Raw genomic sequence first — 10,494 nt, forward strand, 5'->3', positions numbered from 1 at the left:
TCACTGGGGCTTTAGCTGGCCTTTAGGTCTCCCTTCTAAACCAGACTCAAATACATGTATACCAGGGCACCAGTGGACTAAGCTGCACCTTGAAGTTTTAGATGCTCAAGCCTAGTTCCCCTCTCTATTTCCCTCTCTCCCTCACTCCCTCCCTCTCTCTCCCTCTCTCTCCCTCTCTCTCCCTCCTTCCCTCCCTTTCCAAGAGAGAGCTTTGGCTGACCTGAAATTTGCTCTGTAGACTTGGCTGGCTGAAACTCACAAAGCTCCACCTGACATAGCTCCCTCCTGAGATTAAAGGCATAGCTCGATCCCTCTTGGCATGAAAGGCATCAAAAGTGTGCACTGCTTCACCTTTTCCTTTTGAGAAACAATTCTGCTCTACGTCCTTGGCTGGCTGAGAAATTACTAGGTAAGCCACGCTGGCCTCCAACCTGTGATGATCTTTCTCCCTCTGCTCTTGAGTGAGTCCTGGAAGGATGGGCATGTGCCACAAGATGAGCTCTTCAGATTTGAATTTTCTTAATTCTATTATTAATTTATCACAAAAAAGTATCTAGAAAAATGCATATCTATTCCTCCCTTCAAATCGTTAACTGCACTATGAATATCAGGTCTTTTTAATAAATACTGTGGGGCTTAAGAGATGGCTCTGCAGTTAAGAGCACTGACTACTCTTTTCAGAGGTCTGTTTTGATTTCCAGGCCCAACAAGGCTGCTTCAGACAGTAACTTCTGTCCCAAGGTACCAGTGCCCTCTTCTGGCCTCCAGGGGCAGAGTGTGCACCCGTGCACAGTCATCTAATAAAATTTAAAATCTAAAAGTGTTGAATTTAGCCCTGCCATGACTATTGTAAAAGACTGAAACTGACTTCTGTCACTCCTAAAAGAATTAGTCAGGAATTATATAGATAATTTATTTTTGTTTTGCTAGCTGATATAGGTTTTTCTTGGAAAAAGGGTACCACATTCAGTCTCTTATTTCAGATACCAATAGTGAATCCACTTGAGTCATTTGGGAATTGTTTAGATGTAATGCAGATTAAATAAAACTTTGAAAATGACTGAGCAGGTTTCCAAGAGGTGAGGATCTGTATAACTGATGATATATATATAGCACGCTAACCTTCAAATCTATGGATGCTAATACACAGTTGGTAACAAAAGAAAGAAAAAAAAAAGCAAAAACCAGTTAATACATAAAGCATCGCCAATAAACCAATGGTCCCTGAGGGACCAAGCTTGTGATTAACTCTTTTCTGGAAAATTAACATCTGTCACAAGACCCTGAAATCCTTGTATGACAAACACGAGGGACCTTTCCAGAGGGGACGAACTGCTCACGGTTTGAATGTCGGGCCTTGCTTCCAACAAGAATCACGAGGTGCCTCTGGACTTTGCCTCATTCATTTCCCTTCCGCAACCCAGCCCTGCGGTGACCCATCCACACCCAGAGGTGACCAGAGCGGGTGCTGAGGGGCTCGAAGGAGCGGGTTGCGGGGTCCCCTTATCCCATTACATACCGGAGGAAGAAAAGGCTGTGGTTACCCTTCCTCGGCTGGGAAAGGTAAGAGAGTGCTCAAAGCCTCTGCCAGGGCTGCATGGAGAACCCAGCTCGTCAGCCTGGGTCACAAACCCCGGGCAAGCGCCCTTTGTTTACGGAAGTGACGTCATCGGGGCGGGGCCCTCTGAGAGGCGGGAAAAGCCCCGCCTCTCCCAGGTCCCTTAGCGATGCTCGCGGCTCCGCTTTGGGCTCCGTCTTCCCACAGCCGCCTTCGGGTGTGGCTCCAGCGGCCGCGGGAAAGAGGAGTTGTCGTTGGCCACTCCACTTCTGCCTGTGTCATGGCCTCATGGGAACTGGCTGTATATTGTCCTCACCGGAAGCGGCCTGCCACCTCGGTGAAGGACCGCCCCGTGCACTGCAACTCCCAGCATGCCTTTCGAACAAATCGAAGGCGGAGCCTAGTGTCACCCTCGCCGCGGATCCACACCTCGGATTGGCTGCCTTTAGTTTGGCTGGAGAAGCGGTATTGGGTTCAGCATCCCTGATGCTGAGCCGCCAAGTGTGATTGTGTAAATAGCCAGAGTCCAAGCATTGCAATTGGGTGTGGTGGGGGTGGGGGTGAGTGCGCTTAGGTTTTCTGTGTACCTGTCTGTCTGTCTGTCTATCTGTCTTCGTTTTCTTTGCTTTTTTTTTTTTTTTTTGACCGAGTCTCGTATAGCCGACCCTGTTCAGGAACCGGTTACGTTGTTGAGATCTTCCTGCCTGCGCTTCACTTACAGGTTTGTGTCACTCGTCCCACTTTACCTCACTACAGTCCTTTAAGGTAATGTCATAATCCCCGTTTTAGAAATGATTCTGAGATTCAGAAAGGCTGCTCAGGACTTGCTGCCTGACTCCCCACTTCATCCCTGGGAGAAAGAATTGAAGGTTAAGAGAGAAGGCTCAACCCTCAACTAAAAAAAAAAAAAACTTTCCTTGATGTGGATGGCCTTCTCAGAGTGAAGATGGGAAATTTTAGATTCTGAGTTTCTTAGATTGAGGTGACCCCGTCCTTCAATCTCCCTATTTCCTAGGGAGGAAATTGTGTCTAGAGATTATATCGAGACAGAGCAAAAATGGAGTTATTAAGTACTTAAATTTCTACTACGAGATGTTCTTCCATTAGGAAAAACAAAACAAAAAACCTGGAATTCTTTTTTTTAAAAAACACAGATAAAGCATTCATGGCTCCAGTTTCCAAAGTGAACATGTGTTAATGTTTCATAATTTGGTATTTTTAGGGTAAAGAACTTGAACTTAAGAAAAGGTGGAATTCTCCTGTTTGGGCTCTCTGAATGGTTGTATTTTGTGAATTGATCTACAGCTTGGTTTTTAAGGAATGTCATGGCCTAGGTTCGACTTTTAAAAAATTATGCCATGAAAGGGGGAAAGCAGTTTGGGAACAGGTCACAGTGTGATGTTGTGGTGTTGGGAACAGGCCACAGTGTGGTGGTGTGGTGTTGCATTGACTTGCTTTGGAGCTGAGACCTACATGGGTAAGTCATCCCAAAAGCTATGCTATTGTTTGGCTACCTTTGTAAAACTTGGTGCCTTCTCTGCTCCGAGGTGAGCTCTAAAACACTACTGAGAGAGTGGAGAAGAACTCCCCGGGACTGAGGACCCCCAGAGACTTCTTGAGACAAGTAGGCTTTTGGAGAGCTGCTGGGAACTGAAAGTACCAGGAGGGTTCGCTAAGTGAAGCAGCCTTGAGTGAGTAGCCATTTCTCAAGAACGTATGGATTGTGTCATAGAAGGAGCAGCAGGGCCTGGGGTGGGACTCTTGGCAGAGCACTGGCCCAGCATACTGGAGGCCCTGGGTATGAGTTTTGTCACCAAAAGAGGCAAAACTGTGAATCAAGAGGAACTATTCCATTTCTACTCTAAGATGTAACACGTTTTAGTGTGAGGCCAAAAAGTAACACAAAAAAAACCCTTATTATTTAAAATATTTTACTGTTCATTTTAAAGACTTAAACATCTAGTATTGTTACTCGTATGGTCTTTTATAAACATACTACATTAGGCTCTAATTTCTTAAGAGCAAATATGTGTTGATTTCGTACCTTTAGCGCATGAGAATGACATAAAAAGGGTGCTCATTAAATTAATGAATGAAGAAACCTTAAACTCACTGAAGTCCTCCTACCTCAGCTTCCTGGGTGCTGGCATTACAAGCATGAACCCATGCTTAGCACTTTTTGGCAGGATTTTCTATAGACTAGGTTGGCTCAAATATGGAATCCTCCTGCTTTGGCCTCCCCAAATGACAAAATGGCAGTGGTGCAATATGTCAGCTGTGCAGTGTCACATCAGATGGCATCACCATTGTCCAGGCAGATGCTCTTTTCTCAGCAGGGCATTTGGGGCTTTGCTAGTCCTACCTTCCTCTGCGAGGTCTGAGGAGGAGTCTGATTGCCCAACCTTTGGGTGTTCTGATGACTTCCTGTTAAACAAACTGAAACCTTATTTTCTGGGGGTTCTACAATGCTAATGTTTTCATTTATTTTTGTATTTCAAGTCTACACTTTCCTTTTAAAGCTAAAGTAGTTACCAAGTTTAGGAGGTAGGTGACTGTACTCGCTGTTTTTGTATGCCAACTTGACACAAGCTAGAGTTATTGCAGAGAAAGGAGCCTCCCTCGAGGAAATGCCTCTATGAGATCCAACTGTAAGGCATTTTCTCAATTAGTGATCAAGGGGGGAGGGCCTAGCCCATTGTGGGTGGTGCCGTCCCTGGGCTAGTAGTCAGTCCTGGTTCTATAAGAAAGCTGAGTAAGCTGGGGAGGCAAGCCAGGAAGTAACATCCCTCCATGACCTCTGCATCAGCTCCTGCCTCCAAGTCCCTGCCCTGTGTGAGTTCCAGTCCTGACTTCCTTGGTGATGAACAGCAGTGTGGAAGTGTAAGCTGAATAAACCCTTTCCTTCCCAGCTTGCTTCTTGTTCCTGATGTTGTGTGCAGAAATACAAACCCTAACACTGTGACAGAAAGATCTGAGGTTGTTTCGATCCTTGGAGAATCTTTCCCAAGCTCCTGAAGCCAGAGCAGCTTTAAAAGAAGGATTAACTGGAAAACAAAGCAAACCATGGGTCAGGAATTGGCTACACTGTATACAACCTCTCCTTTCCTCAGCTTGGTATTACTGTGTACTACAAGGATGCTAAAAACACTTGAAGGAATGGGTAGAAGGAAAGATTTTTTTTTTATAGCTTTGAAAGATATCATGGCCACAGCCTATAAAGCAGGATACTAACCCATATATATATATATGTGTGTGTGTGTGTGTGTGTGTGTGTGTGAGAGAGAGAGGGAGAGAGAGAGAGAGAGAGAGAGAGAGAGAGAGAGAGAGAGATGCTGATACATAATGTGGTTGTTTTCATCATATCAGTTGTTCCATTAGAGAATCCTGACTAATAGGAAGGGCAAGGAAGGAAAGGAAAAAAAGGAAAATGGGAAATAAAAGAGCAACCCTGTCATTGGGTGCAGTGGCACACACCTTTAATCCCAGCACTCGGAGCAGAGGCAGATGGATCTCTGTATATGAGGGTTTGAGGACAGCCTGGTCTACAAAGGGAGTCCAGGACAGTCAAGGCTCTGTTATACAGAGAACATCTGTTTCAAAAAAACAAAAGAATAATCCCAATTTTATCCTGCTAGGAAGGTTTTTTTAAATCTAAACTGCTGCTACTCTCCAACTTGAGTTGTTTAATTTCTGTTATCAAGTGTCTGGCTATCTATTTGTCAACTTGATACAAGCTAGTAATCTGGAAGAGGGAATCTCAATGAAGAAAATGCCACCATCACTTTGCCCTGTAGGCAAGTCTGTGGGGGCATTTTCTTGATTAGTGGTTGAGGTGGGAGGGTCCTGCCCGCCCACTGTAGGTGCTAGGCAGATTGTGTTAGTTGTGATTAAAAAAAAAAAAAAAAGCAAGCAAGCAAGCTGGGTGAGATGGAAGGTGAGCCCATAAACATGGTTACTTCACGGCCTCTACCTCACTTCTTGTCTCCAGCTTCCTGCTCTGACTTCTCTCAGTGATGGACTGTGATTGGGTTGTGTAAGCTAAGTCAACCCATTTCTCCCTGAGTTGCTTTTGGTCAGTGTTTTATTATAGCAATAGAAAGGGAGGGAGCATATTGGGAGAATAAAACTTTCTGCAGAGGCAGGAGAAGGTAGATGGCCTGCTGTGTGCTCATACTTAGTGATGTCAACTGGATATGTGCAGGTGTACCAGAGGCTGACTTGGGAGAGAGGAAATTGAGAAAGCTGACTTGCTCTGTGTGATAAAGGGGAAAGAAAGTTGCTGGGGTGGTGGTGGTAGGGCATCTCAGTGCTGTTGCTAAAGGCTAAAAGGAGGCAGGAAGAAAGACAGCTGGAATGGTAGGAAGAACTAGTTGGCTGGTGGCATTGACGCACACCTTGAATCCCAGACTTGGGAGCAGAGTAGGCAGATCTCTGCATTTGAGGCCATCCTGGTTGTAGATGGACTATATGCGAGTCCAGGACAGGCAAGGCTACCTACATAAAGGGGCCCTGTCTCAAAAGCAAAAGAGAGATGAAAAGCAATGGCGGTTGACATGTGAAACCTCAGAACTGAAGTCCACCATGAGCTGGTTAACCTGTGCTAGAGAGAGAGAGAGATGTTATCTCTAAACTAAACCAATCTAAACATAAGAACGATGAAGTCAGTTACTTAATCTGGAGCCATAGCTACAGCTGTGCACAGTGAGCACGTGTACATGCATGTTAGTGTATACGTCATTTTCCCACACTGCAAGAGTAATTCCGGATAGGCTCGAAGCTCCCTGGAAGAACTACAAAAGTCCAGGGAAGAGAGCTGGGTTCAACAACTTTGTGAGCTCTGAGGGGTGAACAAGGGAGAATGTGTGTAGTCTGTACACTGAATAGCTCCACGGGAGATAGGCTATCCATAGTGAAGGGGAAGGCGCAAACCATCACACCCTCTGCCAGCCTAGAGATAAGAAACACTCGTTCTACCACATAAAGGTGGGTTTTCATTTTCTTTTCTTTTTTAAAGACGGTCTTGCTGTATAGGTTTAATTAAGTTCACGGTGGCCTTCAACTCGAGGTTACTCTCCTGTCCCTGCCTCTTGAGTTCTGGGGATTACAAGTGTGCCAGCGTGTCCATTCTGTGCTTTAGATTCAACTGTGCATTTGAATCTTGGGTTCCCGGGGTCATACCTGCCTCTCCCTCACTAAGCGGTTGGTTCCTTAAAGAAGGATCTGAGTCTTACTGTCTTTATATTCACCAACGCCAGCCTAGTGTCCACCGCATAGTAAAAGCTAAGAGAGAAAGTTTAGTCAATGTGAACCAATTAGGGGAAATTAAACTCCCAAGGCCCCAGGAGAAAGGCGCGGTCAAAGCAGGTATTCCTGTAATTCCAGTTTCAGTTAGAAGGCATGCTGCTCTTCTGAGCTCCAGGTGGCAGTATTTTCTCATATTAAATTGTTTTTGACAAAGCAGATTTCACTAACTTTTTTGAGAAAATAAGCACGTTTAAATAAAAACATAGTTGTCATCTATTTCTATAATTGTACAGAGAAGCTAAGTAATAAAATATAGGTACATAATTTCATGAGATTATTGATTTCTTCCTCAGTTTCAGTGAAATGAGAAATCTTGGTAATTCTTGGAGTTTCTAGAAACTTGAGAGAGCATGTGACAAGTTGGCATACTGTTTGTCCTTCAAAACACAATTCTTCAAAGCACAAAAATATGGCAGCGGGGGCAGTCTGTCTCCGTTTTCTGCTCTTGGATCCCCTTCCCCTATCTGAACTGCCTGGTCAGGCCTCAGGGAGAGGATGTGCCTAGTCCTGCTGGGACTAGCTAGTCCAGGGTGGGGTGGTACCCAAGTGGGGTTTCCCCTTCTCTGAGGTGAAGGGGAGGGTATGGGGGGGGGTTAAGGTCAGGTCTGGGAAGAGAGGAGGGGCTTTGGTTGGGATATAAAGTGAATTTAAAAAATTGGAAAAAAGGGCTGGTGAGATGGCTCAGCGGGTAAGAGCACCCGACTGCTCTTCCGAAGGCCCTGAGTTCAAATCCCAGCAACCAATGGTGGCTCACAACCATCCGTAAGGAGATCTGACTCCCTCTTCTGGAGTGTCTAAAGACAGCTACAGTGTACTTACATATAATAAATAAATAAATATTTTTTTAAAAATTGGAAAAAAAAGAATTAGGGAGAGAAGACACTAATATGTTAGAAACAATTCGTCTGACAAATGGGATGGCCAGACTAAATACAGTGGCCAGTAAAATTTGAATTTTGGATAAACAGGAATATTATTCTGTCTTCTCAAATATTGCATTCAGTACATAGGAAAAAGCAAAGTGCTCCAGTTAACCTGAAATTCAATTTTACTGGAAAGCTTGGATTTTTTTTTTTTTTTTAACTAAAGCAGGCGATTTTACCAACAGTTTGTCATTGTTAATCCAGAATAAACAAAACGTGGGGCAAATATGCCACTTCCTTATTTGGAGAAGTAATAAAAAGGAAGGAGCTGGTGGGTTGCCTTGCTGCAGATCTGACTTTGTTGATCTCTGTGCTCTACCTGCGAGGCTACCATCCATCAGTGGGGGTCTTCTCTCTGGGAAACTGAGTCCTCTAGCAAATGAACATGGCGTGCCCAAATCAGTTATTTTATGACTTGAGTGTCTGGTTGAAAATGCCAAATCCTGAGCCTGACGGAATTATGCAGGTCTGAAGCCCTGTTCTATTCTAAGCAATGCACATGCACACATACACACACGCCCGTGCACACACTCATGCGCATGTGCGTGCACACACACAAACTGCATAAGCAGTTGATTCTAGACTGCAGAAAAGCTAGCTCTACAGCAATGACAACGATAGATGTTAATTCCATATCAAAAGTTTAACAATAGCCCGGCAGTGGTGGTGCACACCTTTAATCCCAGCACTCGGGAGGCAGAGGCAGGTGGATTTCTGAGTTCGAGGCCAGCCTGGTCTACAAAGTGAGTTCTAGGACAGCCAGGGCTANGCAGAGGCAGGTGGATTTCTGAGTTCGAGGCCAGCCTGGTCTACAAAGTGAGTTCTAGGACAGCCAGGGCTATACAGAGAAACCCTGTCTCAAAAAAAACCAAAAAAAAAAAAAAAAAGTTTAACAGATTTTCTAGCAAGCTAAATATTAGGTATTGTTTTATATTTATTTGTATGAGTTATAAACATCTCCTATAGTCCAAATGAATTGTGCTTTAGAATTATGTTTGTGGGACCACAGATATAGCTTAATGGTGGAGCAGTTGCCCTGCACGTAATGAGTCCTGGGCTCAATCTGCAAACCATAAAATTGAAAATAGAAAGAAAGAAGCTTTTCATAGACACAATATCAGTAGCGGTTAGGCCACAGGCCACTTTTACTTAGCTGTGTACCTGAAGCACTAGTTGCAGTTTAAGAAGTGTTTTATGCCGGAGGTGGTGGTGCACGCCTTTAATCCTAGCACTCGGGAGGCAGAGGCAGGCGGATTTCTGAGTTCAAGGCCAGCCTGGTCTACAAAGTGAGTTCCAGGACAGTCAGGGCTACACAGAGAAACCCTGTCTTGAAAAACCAAAAAAAAAAAAAAAAAAAAAGAAGTGTTTTATAAGGGAAAAGTTATTGTAATAGCATTTTTAAAAGGAAGAAATAAAAGTAAAAATTTTAAATTCTGAATGCTCGTGTTTGAGGAAGTATCTCTAACTTCTGTTTATTTTGCTTTTGTGCCAAAAGCCTCCGGAAGTGCTTCATTTAAATGAATCATTTTAGCATTTATGATAACCGAAGAGATAGAGTCTAGTAAGAGCCCTCTTGACAGATGAGAAAACAAAGGCTAAAGAGTGGCCCCGAGTCACAAAGGTAAGAAATGAACCTGGGGCTCACCTCAGCAGCCTTCGCTGCCCCTCACAGGCCCAGGTGAGAGGAAGGAAGGAAGAGAACTGTAGGAGAAGAACCTGAAGGGCCGGTGGGATGGCCTTCTGGAACACTAGCCAGCATTCTTCTCTTAAATCTAGAACAGTTCAAAGTGAGTGGCCCCTCTTTTCCTTAACCGAAGATGTTGTGAATGCCAGTTGGTGCATACCCACTGGTCTAGATGTATTCACAGAACAAGACAGGTCGAAAAGTGACAAAGCTTTCCCTGAGGGGACTGGAGAATCACTAACAGAAGGTGGAAGAGGACTTAAAAAGTGCTTGCCTGGGAGGGGATTCTGGGTGTAACTAACTGGAGCTGAGGTCTGAAAAGAAAAGTGGGTGGGAGGAGGGTTTGACTCAATGTGTACCCACACAGGGAAGGAGAAATGAGAGGGCCTGGATGTGAGGCAGCCCAAGGCTGCTCAGGTACCTCCATTATGACAATATGGTGGACTCACCCAAGGCTACCCACAGTGACAGTCCTTTATCTTTACACATTCCTTTCTCTCCCTTTCCCCTTCTGGAGCAGATATCTGTGAGCTAGTGAGGGCGGAAGGGAACAGCAAGGTGCAGTGTCTAACACACAGCCAGCACTGGGGAGGGGACAGGAAGGTGCAGTGTCTAACACACAGCCAGCACTGGGGAGGGGACAGGAAGGTGCAGTGTCTAACACACAGCCAGCACTGGGGAGGGGACAGGAAGGTGCAGTGTCTAACACACAGCCAGCACTGGGGAGGGGACAGGAAGGTGCAGTGTCTAACACACAGCCAGCACTGGGGAGGGGTAAAGGCTAGGATTTGTCCTGAGCACTGTCTACTGCAAGCTCTCACCCTTGGTGTTGCTGTCAAAACTAACTCAATATTGAAGTAATTCTATAATTTAAATACGAATTTTCCCCATGAACACTGTAATAGCCCTTATGATTCATGTTAACTTCTTTTTGTTAGTTGAAAAAATAATTGTGTGTATATATGTGCGTGTGGATGTGGGCATATGTGTGGTATTCTGTTATATGTGTGTGTGGCACATGCACA

At 44.7% G+C, this 10,494-nt stretch overlaps 1 protein-coding gene across 2 annotated transcripts in view; it reads right to left on the bottom strand.

The window, feature by feature from the left end:
• Positions 1-1,645, bottom strand: part of Ccdc28a (coiled-coil domain containing 28A) — a 17,337-nt gene extending 15,692 nt beyond the window's left edge. For both annotated transcript variants that reach the window (XM_029532775.1, XM_021221615.2), the window contains exon 1: positions 1,520-1,645. The gene's annotated coding sequence lies outside the window, so the exon portion shown is untranslated. The remainder of the gene's footprint in view (positions 1-1,519) is intronic.
• Positions 1,646-10,494: the final 8,849 nt, after the last annotated feature.

This window comes from Mus pahari, chromosome 21 (genome assembly GCF_900095145.1).
Source record: "Mus pahari chromosome 21, PAHARI_EIJ_v1.1, whole genome shotgun sequence".
NCBI classification, from domain to species: domain Eukaryota; kingdom Metazoa; phylum Chordata; class Mammalia; order Rodentia; family Muridae; genus Mus; species Mus pahari.